The sequence below is a fragment of the Myodes glareolus genome, chromosome 22 (genome assembly GCF_982192425.1).
Source record: "Myodes glareolus chromosome 22, mMyoGla1.1, whole genome shotgun sequence".
NCBI lineage: Eukaryota > Metazoa > Chordata > Mammalia > Rodentia > Cricetidae > Myodes > Myodes glareolus.
The window spans coordinates 37,832,001-37,853,192 of NC_142047.1; the positions used below are offsets into that span (position 1 = coordinate 37,832,001).

At 47.4% G+C, this 21,192-nt stretch overlaps 1 protein-coding gene across 3 annotated transcripts in view; it reads right to left on the bottom strand.

Annotated features, from left to right (window-relative positions):
* St3gal2 (ST3 beta-galactoside alpha-2,3-sialyltransferase 2) overlaps positions 1 to 21,192 on the bottom strand; it is a 52,327-nt gene that overhangs the window by 18,533 nt on the left and 12,602 nt on the right. The window contains exon 1 of one of the 3 annotated variants that reach the window (XM_085681720.2): positions 1,042 to 1,063. The exons of the other annotated variants lie outside the window; for them this stretch is intronic. The gene's annotated coding sequence lies outside the window, so the exon portion shown is untranslated. Of the gene's footprint in view, positions 1 to 1,041; positions 1,064 to 21,192 lie in introns of those variants that run through there. 3 annotated transcript variants of the gene reach the window in all.

Here is a 21,192-nt window from a genome sequence, read left to right on the forward strand (position 1 = left end):
CTCAAGTTTCCTCAGTGAAACCAGCCCAGCAATACAACAGGGATGATGCTATGCTAGATCGGGAAAATGGTGCTCAGAGATGTGACAGAACTTGCGGCCGTGACCTCACGAGTGGCCATGAGCTCTGAGGCCTGGTCTGACTCCAGAGCCGGAGAGGAGCCAGAGCGCTGAAAGAGGTCTGGGAGTAGCTGCAGCTACAGCTGTAAAGGTTCAGGTGAATGAGGGAAGGGCAGAGGTGCTGAGATAGCGCAAGGGTCCAAGTGCTTTCTTCCACGCCTGCTGACCTAAATTCAATCCCTGGGACCCAGGAAGTAGGAGGAAAGAGCCGACTCCCTTAAGCTGTCCTCTGATGTCCACATAGACACACACAAATAATTAAATAGAATTTTTTTGAAGCTTCAAGTCAAGCATGAAGGTACATGCCTATAATTCCAGCTCTTGGAACATAAAAGCAGGAGAGATGGCTCAGCAGTTAAGTGCACTGGCTGTTTGTTCTTCCAGAGGACCCAGGTTCAATTCCCAGCACCCACATGGCAGTTTACAACTGCCTGTAACTCTACCTCCAGGGGATTTGACACCCTCACACAGACATACATGTAGACAAAACACCAATGCACATAAAGCAAAAATAAATAAATTATTAAAAAAAAAAAACAAGGGTGTGTGCGACCACTGCTCCGCCTGATGCTTTAAAAAAAATTGTGGGAGCTTGAATAAAATGGCCAACATACGCTCATATATTCAAATGCTTAGTCATCAGGGAGTGACCCTCTGAAAGGATTAGAAGGATCGGAAGGTATGGTCATATTGGAGGAACTGTGCCACTGGGGGTGGGTGGGCTTTGAGGTTTCGCAAGCCCTTGCAAAGGCCAGTGTCTCTCTCGGCCTGCGGATCAGGATGCAGCTCTCAGCCACTGCTCCAGTGCCATGCAGGCTGCCACAACTCCCAGTCACACTCGCCACCATGATGACAGCGGACGGAACCTCTGAGACTGTAAGCAAGTCCCCAGTTAAATGTTTTCTTTTGTAAGAGTTGCCTTACTCGGGGGCTGGAGAGATGGCTCAGAGGTTAAGAGCGTTGCCTGCTCTTCCAAAGGTCCTGAGTTCAATTCCCAGTAATCACATGGTGGCTCACAACCATCTGAAATTGGGTCTGGTGCCCTCTTCTGGCCTGCAGGCATACACACAGACAGAATATTGTATACGTAATAAATAAATAAATAAATATTTAAAAAAAAAAAAAGAGTTGCCTTACTCATGGTGTCTGTTCACAGCAGTAGAACAGTGACTAAGACAACCAGCCTCCACTGCATAGCAAGTCTGAAGGTAGCCTGGGCAACATAAAACCATCTCAAAAACACCAAAAGGAGGGACTGGAGAGATGGCTCAGCGGTTAAGAGCATTGCCTGCTCTTCCAAAGGTCCTGAGTTCAATTCCCAGTAATCACATGGTGGCTCACAACCATCTGAAATTGGGTCTGGTGCCCTCTTCTGGCCTGCAGGCATACACACAGACAGAATATTGTATACGTAATAAATAAATAAATAAATATTTTAAAAAAAAAAGAGTTGCCTTACTCATGGTGTCTGTTCACAGCAGTAGAACAGTGACTAAGACAACCAGCCTCCACTGCATAGCAAGTCTGAAGGTAGCCTGGGCAACATAAAACCATCTCAAAAACACCAAAAGGAGGGACTGGAGAGATGGCTCAGCGGTTAAGAGCATTGCCTGCTCTTCCAAAGGTCCTGAGTTCAATTCCCAGCAACCACATGGTGGCTCACAACCATCTGTAATGAGGTCTGGTGCCCTCTTCTGGCCTTCGGACATACAATTGTATACATAATAAAAATAAATAAATATTAAAAAAAAAAACTCCACCACTGGGCTAGAGACATGGCTCAGGTGGTGGCATTCTTTACGAGCGTGCATGAAGCTCCAGGTTCAACCTGCAGCACTGCACAAAGCATGTGTTACACAGCTATAGCCCCAGTACTTATGAAGCAGATCAGAAGGGTTAGAAGTTCATGGCTGCGGGCTGGAGAGATGGCTCAGCGGGCTAAGAGCACTGACTGCTCTTCCAGGAGAACCAGGTTCAATTCCTATCACCCACATGGCAGCTCACAACTGTCTGTAACTCCAACACCCTCACACAGGCAAATCACTAACAAAATAAAAATAAATTTTAAAAAATATTTTTTCAAAAAGGCTCATGGTCGTTCTCAATTACACAGCAAGGTTGAAGTGAGCCTGAGATACATGGGACCATACCTCGAACAAAAACAAAACACCCAAAGCTTCCCTCACACAAGGCTCTTGAACTGACTCCAGGAGATCCCAAAACATTGGCTCAAATGAGCTCCTTCAAAGTTCCACTGGATCATGAAGCACACCCACTGTATCTTCCAGGCCCCCTTTTGCCCATATCCACGCCCAACATCTAAGATAATAACTGAGTTTTGCAGTCCTGTTCCCAGCTTCTACAATCTGTAGCCCTAGGAGGCAGTGACTTTGTAGGCTAAGCAGCTGAAGGAATGAGGGCCTTCAGCTGGAGAAATAGCCATGAAAGTGGGGTCTGGACAAGAGCCGGCCTAGGAAGCTTCCAGAGGAAATGCCTCTGCCAGAGATGTTATTGACTCCTTTGGATTTAAATCACTATCAGGTCATCAGAGGTAATTGGACTGTCTTGATAAAGACAGAAAAAATAAATAAATAAAACCCTAGTTCAGCAATATGTTCAGGGAAGAGTAAACAGTCCTGCTTTAGAACCCCATGACCACTGGGAACATCAGCTTTTGTAGTAGACAGACAGAAGTGAAGGAGGCACCGAAGGTATCAGAGCCTCCAGACCATCCCTCAGCCCAGGGGTCATTCAGCACTGGCCCGTGCTTATTTCATTCCCAACTGTGAACTCCTCACATCTTGAAAGGCAAAGGCAGGAGAACCACGAGTTCAAGGCCACCATGGGCTACACGCACAGTTTCAGGTTAGCCTGGACTCCACAAAGAGATAGGGGCCTCAAAAACAAAGCCAAGTGTGATGGCACACACACTTATTCCCAGCACCCAGGCGGCCAAGACAAGCAGATCTCTGAGTCTGAGGCCACTATGGCCTACAATAGCAAGTCCAGGCAGACAGAGCTACATAGCAAGATCCTGTCGAAAAAAATAAACATTTTAATAGCTAGAAACCCATTTCGTCTCTACCTAGCCTCCCAGGAAACCGCAGCTCCTCCAAGGTGTCTATGCCATGGGCTTCCATCGACCATCCAAGATCCAGGAGAATGCGTTGCCCATGATGCTTGCTGAACCGTGAGTACAGACCCAGCTGTACCTCTTCAGAGTTGGTTTAACTAAGTGTTTCACAGATGCCTTTTATTGTTTCTGGGCACGAACAGGCTGTCTGGGACAACCTGCCTTCTCAGGAAAAGAGCTTTAGAAATTCAGGGGGAATGGCAAGGATTTGGATGCGGTTTTCTTCTCTCCTACTTAACAGTAAAAACCGATACGGTCAGTGTTTTACTCGAGGCAGTTTTCTGGGTTTTAGAAATTACTTTGGAGCTAGGTGTGTATGGTGGTTCATGCCTGTGACCCCCATACTGAAAGAGTTCAAAGCCAGACTGGGCTACAAGATGTTAATACACTGGGCCAGTGAGTATCTCAGCAGGTAAAGGTGCTTACACTAAGTCTGACCATTGGAGTCGAGGGACCCACATGGTAGACTTTGAGAAGCAACTCCCCAAAAGTTCTTCTCTGACCTCCTCCAGTGTGTGCTCACCCCACCCCATATACAAATAAACAAATGTGGGGGTTTCTACACGTATACTTCAAATGCTGCATATGGTGTCTCACTATGTGGCTCTGGCTGGCCTGGAACTTGTAGCTACCCTCTTGCTTCAGCTCCTCGCATGCTGACTGTAGGCACGCACCTCCACGCCAAACTTTTACACTGCTCTGGCTTTATAGGAAGCTTGAGGCCATCAATTTTGTAAATTTGGGGAGACCATCTAGTAATAACCATTTCCACAAGACCTAGCCAATTTCAGAATGCTTAGGCTAAACCAAGAAAGTAGCACCCAGGAGACGGAGACAGATCAGCCTTTAACTGCGGATGGATTTGCCTCGTCTCTCCCCCTCACCCCCGCCCCGCTTTTTGATAGTCAGGGAATGCAGGGTCAAAAGAGGCTCCCACAGAACAAACAAAACGGAAAGCCCACGGGAGGCCCTCACCAGCACAGTGGTAAATGGAGCGATGGGCAGGCGAGCAGCAAGGACAACGCTGTCAGCGACAGAGTCTTTAGAGCCCGTCCCGGTCAGATCCCAGGAGACCAGCCACAGAAATAACCTAATGAAAGCCTCAGATCAGCACAGCTGAACACAGCTTGCAGCGACAGGAACTGTCAAAGTAAGGCACTAGGGCTGGGGGGTGGGGTGGGCAGCTCTAGCCATCCACTCCCACCCGGCCTGAGGGTGTGTCCTAAAGCCTCCTCCTGAGGACAATAAATCAGTCCATTACTCAAACATCAGGATGCATTATGAACCCCAAGCACATCTGGGGGTGGCTTCTCATTTTACTATTCCTGATCAAAACTCCCAGCACTAGCTAACCAGGTCAGACAGACAGAAGTGAATACCCCAAGACCACTGCTTCTTCCATAAACCTACCAAACTTTTCCTACCATCTGGGTACGCCATCAAAAGTTCTCTTTTTCTATTGATTCCTGCAAACACACTCTAGGGGCCAACTCCTGCCTTCTGGGGGAGGCAACAGCCGAACTTTACCAAAGGTGCCCCAGGGGCTCAGTCATTATCTTGAGTAAGAGACCCAGAGCCCCCTCCAGATGGCTCAGGCTCATCGGTGAAAGTGACCACTATGAGCCATGAAAAGACGGAAGGATCTAGGCTACACAACTGTCCTCTGGCCTCCACTTAAAAACCCTTAAGAGGCTTTTCCTTGGGGCCAGAGAGATGGTTCAGCAATTAAGAGCACCTAGCTGTTCTTCCAAAGAACCTGGCTTCTATTCCCAGCATCTACATGGTTGGTTACAATCGGCTGTAATTTCAGTTCTAGGCCCTCTTCTGGCCTCCACACGCACGACACACACACACGGCCATCACACACATCACAGGCAACACACACACATAAAATAAGGATAACTTTAAGGTGTCAGTTCTTGTCTACCATGTGGGTCCTGGGGCTTGAACTCAGGTCCTTGGGCTGAAGGGCAAGTGCTTTAAACCACTGAACCATCTTGCTGGCCCATGTTTTATTTTTGTCCTAAATTACGTTTAGTTATTTATATGTGTGCCACCGCCCAAGTGTAAAGGTCAGAGAACAACTTACAAAGAGTTGGATTTCTTCTTCCACTATGTGAGTCCTGAAGATGAATATTCAGATCATTAAGGCTTGACAAGCAAACACTTTTACCTGCTGACCCATCTCGCCAGTACCATTGTTGGTCATTTAATTTTACCTGTATGAGTGTTTTGCCCGCATTTATTGCCTGGTACCTGTGGAGGCTAGGAGAGGGCATCCGATCCCCTGAAACTGGAGTTGTTAACAGATAGTTATGAGCTGCCATGTTGATGCTGGGAACTGAACCCAGATCTTCTGCAAGAGCAACAAGTGATTTTTTTTTTTTTTTTGAGATTGGTTTCTCTGTGTGACAGTCCTAATTGTCCCAGAACTTGCTTTATAGACCTGGACTGAGATCTGTCTGCCTCTGTCTCCCAAGTGCTGGGATTAAAGGCACGTACCACCACTGCCCTCATCTCTCCAGGCCCTTGTTAATGTTTTTGCCTTGTTTTATTTTGTTTTGTTTTTTGGAGACAGGGTTTCTATGTGTAGCCCTGGGCTGTCTTGGAACTCACTCTGTAGCCCAGACTGGCCTCGAACTCAGAGATCCACCTACCTCTGCCTGGGATTAAAGACATGAGCCACCACTGTCTGGCTTTCCTTAATGTTCTTACGCCACCATATTCCACTGCATTGGTTTCATTTTTAAAGAATTTTTACTATTTATGTGTATGGCTATGTGCACACATAAGCAGGTGCCCAGGGACACCAAGAGAAGGAGGGTGCCCTGGAGCTGGAGTTACAGATCTGTACGCTACCAGATGTGGTTTCTGGGAGCCACACTCGGGTCCTCTGGAAAATAAACAAGTGCTGTTAACAGCTAAGCCACCTCTGAAGCCCCTTGCTTTTATTTTTTTTGAGACAGGATCTTGTTATGTAGCTTGGGATGGCTTCAAATATGCAACAATCTTTCTACCTCACCTCCCCAACAAGTTAAAGGTTATGAGTTAAAGGTCTAAACCACCACACCTGGGTGGCTTCTTTGCTTTTTTTCTCCCATCAGCCCTCATACTTAAATATTTGTTCTTTTGTTGCTGTTGTTGTTGTTTTGTTTGTTTTTCAAGACAGGGTTTCCCTGTAGCTTTGGAGCCTGTCCTGGAACTAGCTCTTGTAGACCAGTTTGGCCTCGAACTCAGAGATCCGCCTGCCTCTGCCTCCTGAGTGCTGGGATTAAAGGTGTGCACCACCACCGCCTGGCTAAATATTTGGTCATATATTACCATCTTACTTTGTGTTTTCTGTTATTTTTTGTTTAGTTTTTTCCTTTTCTCAATTTTCAGTAGACTGACATATTATCCCTCCTACCCATACTGCTTTTTCCTCTCCTCTTAATAATTTTCTTAGCTGGTCGGTGGTGGGGCCAGCCTGGTCTACAGAGCAAGTTCCAAGACAGGTCCCAAAGCTACAGTGAAACCCTGTCTCAAAAACCAAAAATTACCTTTGTTAGCCTGCCTACATTTCCCCGATGAAACCTACCTTTTCAAGGGTGTGATTTTCTTGAAAATGACGGAAACTTGCTGTGACTTAGCAATTAAATGACCTGCCTTATTCTATGCTATTCCTCTGTGATAAATGTACTCAACAATTTTGGCTTTCCTTTTTTTCTTTTCTAATTAAAAATCCAATTTGGAGGCTGAGAAGGCAGCTCAGTCAGTAAAGTGCTTCAAAGGCAAGGATTGGGACCTGAGCTTGATTTCCAGAAACAACCACATTAAAAAACAAAACAAGCAAACAACAACAAATAAATAGTGCTGGGGAGGACAGATCCCTCCGCCTCTTAGCCTAGGAGAGGCACTGTCTCAAAAAACAAAGAAGATGGCTCCTGAAAAACACCCCTGAGGTTTTGGTTTTCCTCTGGCCTCCACACACATTCTCTCTCTCTCTCTCCCTCTCCCTTTCTGTCTGTCTGTCTGTCTCTGGACTTTTGCTTACATGTTTTGCCATCTGCGGCAGACACTGCTGGTTGCCCATTGACAGTGGCTCTCTTCTTTTCCTGCCTACAGAATCCTGATCTCTTTGGGAAGCTAAGAGCTATGACCCAACATACGAAGACTCATCAAAGCCAACTGTAGTCAGCCTCTCCCTTCCTTTCTTTCTTTCTTCCTTCCTTCCTTCCTTCCTACTCCCCCACCCCTTTAAATCAGGCATTGGCATAAAGATCAATATGTCTCTAAGAACTGTCTGTGAACTGAACTCGGGTCCTTTGCAAGAAAAGTACACTCTCTGAATCCATGAGCCATCTTTTCAGCCCCCACGAGCATCTCTTAGAATGTCCTCATCCCTTCCAGGCATGCTGGTTACAGTAGGATTGCCTTCTTGCCTTTACTATTTATGTGGGGTGGGGTAGGGCGGGCAGGGTCTTGCTATGTATCAGTCTCCTCCTGCATAGTCTCCAAGAGCTACAGGCACACACACCTGGACCGGCTGCTCTTCTCGGGCATATTAAAAAGTCAGACAGAGCTGAGGACTTGAAAAGAGCCAAATGGGCCTGTAAACCTTTCTTCAAGAGTGGCCACATGGCCATAATCATCTCTCACTGACCAGGTGGGAGGCTGAAATCAGTCAAGAGCTACGGAAGCTGCTCCCGGCAGTGAGTTCTTATCTTGTTCAGTTCTTATCTGAAAGATCCCATTTGTCGCGGTAGCACACCCTGTCCCTATCTGCTGTGACCTGAACTAAAGGTGAGGGTAGGAACAGGAGAGCAGCCTTGGCTGGTGCTTATCATCCGCTAGCTCCCGGGTGTGTCAGTCTGTTTCCTTCGGTGTGCTGGCTGGAGTTCTATCAGTCTTGTTAGCTACGGCTTGATATTCCTTCCCAAGAGACAGGCCTTGGCAAGGATCCCCAGTTCCCTGATATGAATTGTTTAAGCCGATGCATCCCATCAAGGTGGCACTGTAATCTTATACTCTAAATACAGTAGCCATACCTAAAAAGATAAAATTCTAAAAACAGCAATCCCCCCGCCTCACCCACAATCACAATGGTTAAGCATTGCCTGGGTAAGAACTGGCCAGGAACACAGAAGAAAGCAGGGCTGGAGTCCACAGACCTGCTGGTGTGAGCCTGGAAAAGCGAGCTGAAAAGAAGTTACTGTTGATTATTGTTTTTAAGTGGCTGGTTTTCAGGAGGATTTCTTACGAGACACAGCCTTACAGCCTGGACCTGTACTAAGCGCCGCAATAAGACAGCCTCCAAGTCAGACATGACGGCCCGAAGGAAGGAAGAGGGGGAGGGGAGGGGGGGGAGAGAGAGAGAGAGAGAGAGAGAGAGAGAGAGAGAGAAGAAACCTATAGAGGAAGGAACAGGTTGTTGATACCAACAGTAAGTACAGAAATTGACAGAGCCTAATGAGATGGTTCTACAGGTTTCCAGCCAGGTCTGAAACCTGAGGTCGACCCCCAGACTCCACGTTAGATGAGAGAATCAGCTCCCAAAAGTTGGTCTCTGATCTCTATGCATCCACTGTGGCATGCCTGCCCTCTCCTTCTAATAAATAAATGTAAAAAAAAATTTTTTTTTCAATAGACATACTAAGTCGCGCATTATGGCATGTGTCCACAGTCCCAGCTCTTTTGGGAGTCTGAAATGGGAAAACTGTTTGCACCTAGGCATTTGAGTCTGTCGTGGCCAACACGGGGGGAAGGGGGAGCACAGAGAGGTTGTGATTTTGGAAATGATTATGTAACTATAGTTGTGGCTGGGGTTGTGGGTCAGCGGTAGGAAGCCTATTTGGTGTGTCTGCATCCTGGCTTCAATCCTGAGCCTGTACACATAGAACTGAGTTAGGGAATAATGAGAAGTATGGAAACGTTAAGTCCACAGTCACGGGGTGCATCCAGGATCAATAGGGACCCTGTATCTTTTTGCTCTGCCATCTTCAGACAGTAGGCTGTTTCACCTTCTAGTTGTGAAAAGGTTGCTGTGTTCCAGACATTGTTATCATTTCAAGTAGAAAAATGTCAGGAGAGGAAAGGAAGCTTGCTTTTCATGTGCTCTCTGTTTGGTAGTTCACACTATAATCCCAGCTTCAGCACCCCTGACGTTCTCTTCTGAACTATACAGGTGTCTACGTGCACATGTGTGTACCAACACGTGTGCACACACACACCCACATATAATATTTAAAGAAAATAAATCTTGCCGGGTGGTGGTGGTGGTGCACGCCTTTAATCCCAGCACTCGGGAGGCCGAGGCTGGCGATCTCTGTGAGTTTGAGGCCAGCCTGGTCTACAAGAGCTAGTTCCAGGACGGGCTCCAAAGCCACAAAGAAACCCTGTCTTGGAAAACGAAAAAAAAAAAAAAACAAAAAACCAACCCTCTCCTCCAAAAAAAGCCTGGCGCTACCCAGAATGGGAACTCGTCTCCCAGAAAGAGATTTCCCAAAATGCTGACAACTTTGACAACTTGTCAGCCCATCTCCCTAGAGAGAAGCTCAGACAATGACGGGCAGGACAACTTGACTGATTTCATAACTATGCATAAACCTCACAACAGGAACTCGAGACAGATCCAGGGAGAAGGTCACTGGAGCTCTGTCATCTTCCTCATGTGGCCACACGGAATGAATCTCCTTTGCTCTGCTTTGAACTGGATGAGGAGGATACGGGGCTGAACCTGGCTTGGGAGGGCTGCCAGGTGCCAACGCCCACTCCAGTGACTCCGCCTTCGCCCTTCTCTCAGGTTGCCTCCATCCGATACTGCTGACCACTATCAGGGCCTCCAGGTGACTGTAAACATCTTTCCAGGCTCTCTGGACCTCTCAATCTAGTTCCGTGCTTTTAACCTATCCGGAAGGGTCCGCCCTCCGTCCTTTTTACTTCTGTGCACCACGTCTTTTCCAGCCCAAGAGCCTGCATTCCCGACTATCTCTCTGGCGTGTCCACAAGATACTTCAGACTTGTCATCTTCTGCATGAGGCCAAGGTCAGACTCATGATCATAAACAGCATCCAGAGATCTCAAAACCAGGCTTATTTCCAATCATACCCGACCCTCTTGGGATATGAACTCATTTGAATCACAAGCAGTATCTGGCCCACATTTATTAAGAGTCTACACTGGAACTAGAAAAAAAAAAACCATAAATGTGTCTACGTCTCTCACTTAAAATATAAAATCTACAGCCCAGACTGTGGTCAGTTCCAGGACAATCTGGACTATAGTGAGACCCCCATCTCAAAATTATGTATTAATTAATTCCAAGGCATAGAGATTGTGTTGCTTAATTCACCATCTCTTACTGTATGGTCGAGTATAGTCCTAAGTAGAATAGGCGTTAAGGGGCCGAAGACATGGTCAGCTTGAAGCGCCCTGGCGGCTCTTCCAGAGGACTTGGGTTCCGTTCCCAGCACCAGGACAGCAGCTCACAGCCTTCTGTAACTCCAGGTCCAGGAGATCTGAAGCACTCTTCTAGTCTCAGCACAGCACACATGTGGCACCCACACAGACATACAAGCAAAACACCCAGACACATACAAAGATTAGGGCACGGATCAACAAATATTTGCCTAACCATCATCTCTTTATAAGTAACCTTAAGCTAAAAGAATTCGAATAAACACTGGCTACGAAAATTGTTTGAAAACCTTATTTTGGAGATAGGGTTTCACGTACCCCAGGCTGACCTTGAACTAGGCTATGTCACCAAGAATGCTCCGGAACTTCTGAGCCTCCTGCCTCTACTTTCCAAGTGCTGGGACTACAAGACGGGCTAAGACACTTATTAGGTAAGTTCTCTATCAACTTAAGTAGACCTCAACCACATACACCCCTTTTTTGTTGTTGAAACAAAGTCTCATGTTGGCCTAGAACTCACTATGTAGCCAGGGATAATCTTAAAACTCTAGGATCACAGGCACAGGCCAGCATGTTCAGCCGAAAGAATTTCTGTTTTGTTTTGTTTGTTTTTTAGACAGGGTTTTTCAGTGGCTATGGAGCCTGTCCTGGAACTTACTTTGTAGACCAGGCTGGCCTTGAACTCACAGAAATCTGCCTGCTTCCACCTCCTGAGTGCTGGGATTAAAGGCATGTGCCACTACCACCCGGCTGAAATATTTTTTTAAGTTGGGAGATAGAGATGATAATTATATTCTGCCCCATACTCATTTGTCCCCAAAATATAGAAGGAAAAGTTTTCTCTAATTTTTTTTATCACTTGTTACTAGGGAGTTACAAATGCTAGCCAAATACTTTACCACTTAGCTAAATCACCAGCTTATTTTTTTCGTATGCTTATAAAAAATTTAAGACAGGTTTCACTAAACTGCCTAGGAATGCCTCAAACTTGTGATCCTTCTGTCTCAGTCTCTTGAGTAGTTAAGTGTAACAAAGATAGCTCCTCTAGCCACATAAGCTCAACGCCTCCCCAAAGAAGTACCTAGCAAAATTTGGATCCACATTCTGGCATTGCCACTGGTCACCTATTAACCATCTGAGCTCTCTGATCTATGTTCTTATCTATAAGGTGAGACTGTCATCCTTTTCACAGCAGTCCTGAAAAGATTAGAAACAAAAGGCTCCCAGCATACTAGCTGTCATCCTGGGTAGGCAAGCTGAAGACTTGTTCACCTAGCCCCCATTCCATTTGGGTAATTCCTAGCTTAGGGCCCCACAGTCCTGGACAGCATCCTGAGGCATAAGCCCTGCACATAATAGTGCTACCCTACATCCTCCCCTCCAATCAGTCCTCCTACCCTGAAACCCACCTCCCCCAGGGCCAGCAGTCTTGCTCCAGAGCGCCCTCTTTGATCAACCCCAGACACTGCTACCCCATACAGTGCCAGGTACTTCCAGGAACACAGAGGTCTCAGAGACAGATATGCCTTGGTTGGCCCTTACTCCTACATTGAACACAGTGTGTGTACCTCTGACCCAGTGACCACTTCATCCAACCACACAAAACAGAGATTCTAAACATCTCCCTAAGACCCATCCCATACCTGTGGCTCTCTAATCATACGTCAGCAGTCAGATCCTAGGAAAGACAGGCGGTTCTCCTTGAGGTCTCAGACATAAGGAGGAACAGAAGATGCACAGAAACCCCAAAGGCAGGAGAGAGGGAGAGAACTCAGATGAGACAGGACACATTCAGGGTATGATACAGACTGAGGGAGAGAAAGTCAAGGCCCTTTGGAGGATTTTGGAGGGAGTAGAGATTAGAGTGGAGAAATGCTGGCTGAAGGAAAGCCAGACAGGAGCTTCCATGGCCCAGACTTGTGGCTTTCACCTCCCAACTGAGCTAGCTCTCTTCCTACCTTCAAGAGACACTAGCCCTGACTACAGCCTCTTCAAGACGAGACTAGGGTGCTTTCAGAGAATGCTCTGACTCATAGGGAAAAAGAAGAGGGTGCGGTCATTCAAGAAGTATTTCAAGAGGGGACTAACAGCCAGCCTGCCCTAGCATGTCCCTTCCCGTTAAGTAACATCACCCCCCCACACACACACAAAGCTGTGCAGCTCCTTTCTGACCACAGTGAGGTCAGCCTCCTCTACCCAGGAGCAGATCCGTGGGTCTGCTGTTTCGAGAACTCCTTAGCTGTTATTAGCCAGGCTTCCTCCAGGAGGGCAGCCTTCCACGGGTTGACTAAGGGAAACCCTGTCTTCAAGACTGGCACTCAGGGTCTTACTCTCTTAATGGAGCTGGTGATGTTTCCACGGCTTATCCCAAAGAAACAAAACACCTGTGAAGCCCTGATGCTGGGGCAGAGCCAGGGCTTCAAAAGGAAGAGAAGGAACTCCCTGGGGAGAGGGCCGTGCTCTCGCCCCATCAGGACAGCCCTCCTGGCTCTGCTTAGCACTAGTCAGGCCAACCCCCCCCAACCCCTCCCTCCCCAAATGTACAGACTCAGCATCCTGGTTTTGGAAGATTAAAAGAAGGGTCAAAGAATGAGTTGGGTGTGGTGATAAGCCCCAAATCCTCGTGCTCAGGAGGAAGTGGTAAGAGCACTGTTGGCCAGCATGGGTAACAGAGACCCTTTAGATCCAGACAGACAGAGAGAGAATGAATCTGACCATGTTCTAACACCCACGCTGGGAGAGAAGGGGTCAAGGCAAGCGAGCGGAACAGGTTGTTTCTCACCGCTTACCTGGCTGTTCTCCAGCCCACACACCCACAGGTCAGGAACCACATGGACACAGGGCTCCCACACCACAATTCTCAGCAAGAACATGCAGCCAAGGAAGGAAGAGCCGGTAGTTAGCGCCACAGGCAACTGTTCTCCTAAAATATCCCAATCCAGCCAGGGTGATTCCTATGAAAATGGATGAGGCAGGAAGCTCTCTTCCTGGTTTCCAACCCTTCGCTACCAACACTAAAGGACCCTTACATTACCAGGTGTGGTGGTGAATGCAGAAGCAGAGGCAGGTAGATCTCTGAGTTGAAGGCCAGCCTGGTCTATATAAGAGTTCCAGGGCTCCAGGACAGCCAGGGCTACACAGAGAAGCCCTGTCCTGGAAAAAATAAAATAAAACAAACAAATAAACAATAAAACAAGATTTCCTAAATCTTTTTTGTTTGAGTAGGTTTTTTTTTTTTGTTTGGTTTGGTTTTTTTTTTTTTTTTCTTTCAGACAGGGTTTCTCTGTATAAAAGCTCTGCCTGCTTTGGAACTCGATCTATAGACCAGGCTGGCCTCGAATTCACAGAGATCACCTTCCTCTGCCTCCTGAGTGCTGGAATTAAAGACATTGCCACTACCACCCGGCTTGGGTGGGTTTTTTTTTTTTTTAAAAAAAAAAGCTATTCATTTGTGTGGGAGAGGTAGGGGTGGGAGTGGGGGGTTGAGGGGACGTGGGGGGGTGTCTGTGAGAACACTGAGGAGGTCAGAGGAGGGCATCATGGCCGTCAAAACTGGAGTGAGGGGTGTTTGTTAAGCTGACATCTTAACAGCTGAACTCTTTCTCCAGTTTCTGGCTTTTGTTTTGTTTTTGGAGGCAAGGCTCATGTAGCCCAGGCTGGCCTCTAACTCACTGTGTAGCCGAAGATAACACCTTGACCTCCCGCTCCTCCTGCATCTGTCTCTCAAGTGCAAACATTGCAGGAGTGGGTGCTGTACCACCAGTGGACACCGGGAAAGCTGGGGCCTGTTTGACCCCAGCCAGGGCTGATGGCGAAGTGCTGGACTCAGGTGCGAAGAGCTCCAGACAATACTTATCTAGGCAGGAGCATCTATGCTCCTGAGATGCTCCAGGACACTTTCTACAGCTCAGAAATCTAGCCAGGCTTCAGCCCAGGTCTGAAGTTGAAGTATACACTATATAAAGTCAACATCTACCCCGACATTCTCTATAGAATACAAAACCAGAAAATCGACCACTGTCGGGCTGGAAGTCACAGGCCCAGGAACCTGGATGGACGGCTTCCCTGGGAAAGAAAGCTCTAAGGCAGAGCATGGATGTCTGACTCAGCAGGATCCCAGGCCCCTCTGGGATAAGCCTGGTCGAAAGCGGTGGCACACTGGACCAACTACAGCCCTTGAGACGACTAAAAGTCCTCCTGGGACACAGGGCCCCAAAAGCCTCAGTGTGCAGTAGCCTCCACTCAGTGACCAAAGGTAAGGAGCAGCCTCGCTAGTTCCAGAGTCACACTTTAGAGATGAAAGCAAGACATTTCTAATCCCAGCACTCAGCGTTACAGGAGGCTGGCCAAGAGTTTAAAGCCAGCTTGGGCCAGAGAGCAAATGCCAGGCCAGCAAGGGCTACAAAGACAGACAACAAAACAAAAACAAAACAAAAAACAAAAAACAGGTGAGAGCTGGGTTCTCTGACATCAGCCCCAGGAATGTGCCACAACCCCACTGGGTTAGTGTGGCTTCTATATGGCACCTTCAATATCCATGGCTCAGCTATGCCTTGACATGTCCTAGGGGGGATGCACTGCATCTGAGACCAGGCAGCATCAGATGACAGATGCCCAAAACCCTGCATACAATCCCAGGAACTTGGAAGTCAGAGGAAGGAGGTCAGGAGTTCACAGTAGTGCTCAGCTATATAGCTAGTCTGAAGTCAGTCTGGGCTACATGAGACTCTGTCTCCAAATGCCAATAAAGGGACCAGCAAGATGATTCTGTGGGTAAAAGTGCCCGCAGGGAAAGCCTGCAGACAACCCGATTTCATGCTTCAGAACTGACTCCACAAAGCTGTCACACATACACAGAGACACACAAATGATAAATTAAAATTTTCTTTTGAATCAAAAATATTTTAAATATTCTTTATGACATATCATTAATAAATATTTGATTTATATACCTATTGTACATGCCTATGTAGATATTCATAAAATGTATCAAGTAAAACAGGATCATGAGGAGAGTGACTTAAGATGATCTATTCTGGGGCTGGAGAGCTGGCTCTGGGGTTAAGAGCACCTTCTGCTCTTGCTGAGGGCCCAAGTTCAGTTCCCAGTAGCCCCACACAGCTCACAACCATCTGTAATTCCAATTCCCGGGCAGTCAATGTCCTCTTCTAGCCTCCTTGAGCACTGTATGCACACGGTGCATGTACACACATGCAGAAAAAACATTCATACACATAAAATAATGTCAACATCTTCCCCACACCACACTCCTCTTTTTGACACAGGATCTTGCGATAGTCTGGGTGTTCTCAAACTTATGATCCTCCTGCCTCCAACAGCTAGATTACAAGTGTGACTATCCATATATAACATTTAACTTCCCTTTTAAAAATCAATCCTGTTTTCACATTCCCTGGAGGCAGAGTTTCCTCTGGATGTTCGATGACGTCATCTGAACACTGGGCTTGTAGTAGAGGTACTGTATGCTTTAGGGCAGCAGTCTGGGCTCTGGAAACCTGTTCGGTTCTTGGGCCCCATCCAATCGAAGGCAAGAAACACTACTGCAGGCTGGAAACATAGCTTTGTGGTCAGCCTATTATATCTACTTCCTTCATCAAGAACATGACTTAAAAGCACTTTTCCCCCTTAAATCTAAAAAAAAAAAAAAAAAAATTCTGCTAACCCACCCAACATACTTCCATCAACCGAGCCAATTTCTTATCAGTTTCTAATCTTGTGGCCCAGTGGGAGGAAGGAGGAAGGAACCAGGTGGGGAAATGTCTACAGTTCCTGCCAAAATCAGATGCTGAAGAACCACCACCCTTTAGTTTGGCAGCTTGTGGGTTTATCCGGGGCTTGAGCGCTGTGTCAAGAGTAGGTATAGTGAAGGCTTACTCAGAAGAAGACACGCTGCCAAAAGGCACAGCCATGTAAATGCCAATCCTCTGGCAGACCAAGGAAGGAAGCACCCACATACATGAAAAGCAAGTGATCCCTGGGTAGACAGGAGGACGTAGGGCAGTAACGAGGTTCGTGGTGGTACAGGTGACTGACGGTGTCTAGATGGGGGAGGGTGAAGCTAAGAGCCATGCTGGGGTATGTGGTTTCCAGGTATTGGTAAAACAGAACAGGGTCCAAATTCTTGGCACAAACTGATAACTTGTACTATGTGGGCCAGACTTCCGTATTCTCTGAACACCCTATCTTTAGCTTTCTTTTGTTCTCCTTTTATATTTAGTAATGACTGTTGAAAAGGTCAGCCCATGGTAGCTATGCTAATAGAAACCTGAAGATGTCTGCATACATGCTAGGACCAGAAGACTTAAGAGAAGCAATATCAACCCACCCTGCACACCCATGTCCCTAGGGAGGGGAGGCAGAGAGCAGCACAGTGAAAGGAATGAAGGAGACTAGGGTGGGGGCCCTTGCTCGGCCATGGTCATCTTTCCAGCAGAGATCGTCAAAGTTTTGGTTATGCAGGCTTTGGAAGCATATGACTGTAATCTTCATGCCTTAGAGCAGTGGTTCTCAACCTTCCTAACACTGCGACCCTTTAATTCAGTTCCTCATGTTGTGGTGACCCCCAACCATAAAATTATTTCCACTGCTACTTCATAACTGTAATGTTGCTACTGTCATGAATCATGATGTAAATATCTGATACACAGGATCTCTGATATGCGACCCCTGTGGAAGAGTCCTTTGACACCCAAAGGTGCTGAGATCGCAGGTTGAAAGCCACTGCTGTAGAGTGTAGAGCGGTCCCTGAAAATCCAAGGCCAGCGGGGTCCACGCAGTGAGTTCTTGACCAGCAGGGGCTCCAGAGCAAGAGAGATGGAGACTAAGAGCAAGAGCGAGAACACAGACGTCTCCCTCCGAGCCCAGGGGCAACCTGGTGCCATCTGGTTCCTGCAGCACCCACCCTGCAGGTGGCCCTGCACCCAGCTTTCATACTGTGCATCCCCAGGAGACAGGGCATGGCGTGGCAGAAGCCGGTGTACACCACTTTCACTTCTCTCCGACACTGACAGCCTTCTTCTTCCCGGAGGAGCTGAAGGTCTGCTGTGACCTACTGAAGAAGGCTCCCGCTCGCTCGCTAGGTTAGCACTTTCCCACTCTGGAAGGCGGCAGCATCGGCTGCTGTGAGCGGGCACAAAGGGGACCTTCTCCCTTCCCTGCTTCTGGCCCTCACCTGCAGGTAAGAACACCCAGGTTTGGGGAAGAGAGGGACCTTCCCTGTCTCCACTGCCTACCCTCAAGGATGACTCCTATTCTGGATCCTAAATTCTGATATCCATAATGGCAGACATTCATGCTGTCACCTGCTGTGGAGTGGGGATGGATATAGGCTTCCGTTCATTTATGATGGCTTCCAGAGAACAGACTTTATTATCTAGGCTATGACGGGGATTTTCAACAGTATGGTGCCACCCGAGACCCCAGGCACAGGTGACTTGGAAGCTGTTCACAGCGGGGTCCTTTTTGAGTCCCTTCCCTTTATTAAGGCTGGAGTATCATCACCCCAATAGGTGCCTTAGAACTGACTCGTGTGTGAGCATGCCAGAGGGTGACAGTGGGCGTCCTCCTCTATTGCTCTCTACCTTTTATTTTGAAACATGGTCTCTCATTGACCCTATCACTTACCCGTTCACTGGCAAGACTGGGAGCCAGCAAGCTCCAAGGACCCACCTATGATACACACACACACACATACACACATACACACACACACACACACACACACACTAAAATTATAAGGGCAGTAATACTCCAGGCTTTAAAAACAAAAACGTGGATACTGGGATCCAACCTCGAGTCCTCATGCTTGCACGGCACACACGTTACCAACTGAGCCTCCTCCCTAGTCCAGAACTGACATTTTACAGCCAACATTAAAAACATTCTTCTCTCCCTGAACCAGAGGCCCAGAAACCCGGCTAGGGCAAGAAGCCTATCCAAGACTGAACTCTCCGTCTCCTCTTGACAAACCTGAAGCTCGAAACCTAGGGAACACTGCTGAGATCTCAGAACTCCCTGGCTCAGGCAAGCCGGTTCAAATCCTTAACTCTCACCAATGGAAAGTGACAGAGAAACGAGGCTCAAAGAGTCCTGGCTTTGTCTTTCTGCTCAAATCTGCCCCACTGGGCTGGATGTTCTATCTCAAAGAGGTCAGAGGGGCATGACAGTCCCCACCAGGAAATCCCCAGCAGGATCTAGAAAGTATAACATCCCTCCAGCCACATCCTGATAGGCCCTGCAATAATCACCACAGAAGCAGGGGAGATGGCAGGGGAGATGGCCTCAGAAAAGAATGCAGGCAGAGCTGGGGCAAATTCTGTTTACTGGGACCTGGTTGAAGCCACCATTGGCAAGTGTCCCCATTTCATCCCTTTGTAACACCAGCCGCCATGGAGGTTGTCCTGGGCCACAGGAGGAGGGGGCCATTTGCTATCACGTGCCTATGCCAGCTTTTTATCTTGCAGAGCATGGGAAGAATGACTTGGGAATGAGCATCAGAGGCAGGGGAGTGATTCCTCCTGAAAAGCTGCCACTGCTATTCTGGGCCTTGTCATAGCTCTTCACCTACATGGGGCTTTGTTACTGTCTGCTATTTGTTTTCAACAAAATCCCATCCTGGGTAGCCTTAAACTCCTGATCCTCCTGCCTCCACCTCCCAAGTGCTCAGATTACAAGATATCATTTGGTTATTTTGAGCCAGGGTCTTGCTATGTAGCTGAGATTGACCTGAATTCCTATGTAGCCTAGGTTGGCCTTGAAGGAATGATCTTCTAGCCTTCACCTTCTAGTTCCTGGAATTATTAGACATGTGTCCTTGCTAGCATTCAACCTTTAACAAGGTAAATTCATAAACAGTAGTAAGCACTATGGATTTACCTATAGTGGTTACTGATATAAAAATCAGGTCACAGAGCTATCATCGGGTCTCCATGGATCTAAAAGAACACCAGACACTGCTTCAATATGCAATGTCTTCATAACGAGCAATACAGTTTCCCTTGAGAGACTCATCTCTCTTCAAATTACTGTCTCTGTGTCATGCAACCCAGGCCCAGCCAATGAGAGCCCCAAATGCACTCAGTTGAGCAGTTGGCTAGGCCAGGATTCAGCACTGAGTCTCAGTTTTTAGGGTTCACTATAGCAATCCCAGGAAGGGTGCTGGGAGGATGGAGGCAGTCATAAGGTATGTGAAGCAATGGCTGCCCTTTAGTCAAAGGGCACTCTGAAGTAGATTTTCTTTTCTTGAGACAGTTCAAATACCCCAGGTTGTTCTCTAACTGATTAAGTAACTAAAGATGACCCTGAACCCCTGGTCCCCTAGCCTTCACCTCCCAAGTGCTGGGATTACATTTATGTGACATCACACATAAGTGAGGTGGACTTTTTGTTTGTTTGTAATTATGTATCTCTGCTTGTTCTGAAACTCTCTCTGTAGACCAGGAAGCTGGCATGGAACTCACAAGGATCCACCTGCCTCTGCCTCCCAACCGCTGAGATCAAAGGCGTGCGTCACCACTTCTAGCAAAGTGGGTTTTTTATAATTGAAGAAGTCCAACTGATACAGTCTCTGACACATGTACAATCATTCTCCATTTCTTTTTTTTTAATATTTATTATTTATTATGTATACAGTATTCTGTCTGTGTGTATGCCCGCAGGCCAGAAGAGGGCTCCAGATCTCATTACAGATGGTTGTGAGCCACCATGTGGTTGCTGGGAATTGAACTCAGGACCTTCGGAAGAGCAGGCAGTGCTCTTAACCTCTGAGCCATCTCTCCAGCCCTCATTCTCCATTTCTTAAACAATTTTAGAAAGCCCCTTATGTATCACTTGCTATCGTACCTAAAAGACAGTCTGGAACCCGCACTTCAATACCGTATCCTTGGTAGGTCAGCCCAGGGGAGGCCCATGAGAGCCACAGTGGTCTAGGAACTGATGTTCTGGGATTTATGGGAGTAGCTTTGTTCTGGCCAGGCCCAGTCCTTTTCCAGTCAGGGTCACTACTCAAACCTGCCCTCCTTACAGGAGGCTTTGGTGTGTGAGGCTTTCAAGGGAGACCTGGGATCAGCAATGCCTACTGCCAGAATTCCCTAACCACAAGAAGAATGCGACGGGAAAAGATGTGTTTGTTCATGCTCCCCACCCCCTCCTGAAAGTTGAAATCAGGTGTGCCTTACCCATGTCTTCTAGGAGTTGAACCCAGGATGCTGAGCTTGTATAAAAGGCAGGGGCTTTATCACTGGGCCACATTCCTAGTACCCTTGTCTTTTGATACCTAGTCCTACCATACCACAAACCAGATGATACTGTCAAAGAAAATACGATGTGATTCTGGCTGGCTGGGAATGGAGCTCACTGGTAGAATGTCTGCCTACCATGTATAAGGCCCTGAGTTCAAGCTCTAGCACCAAGAGAAAAAGTGATTCTAGGTGAGGCCTATAATGCAGAGGGGTGAACTTTCCAAAACTACATCTCAGCCAGGAAGAGTCATCGCTGGCTTTTCAAGCAATGCTGGACAGAGCACGGGA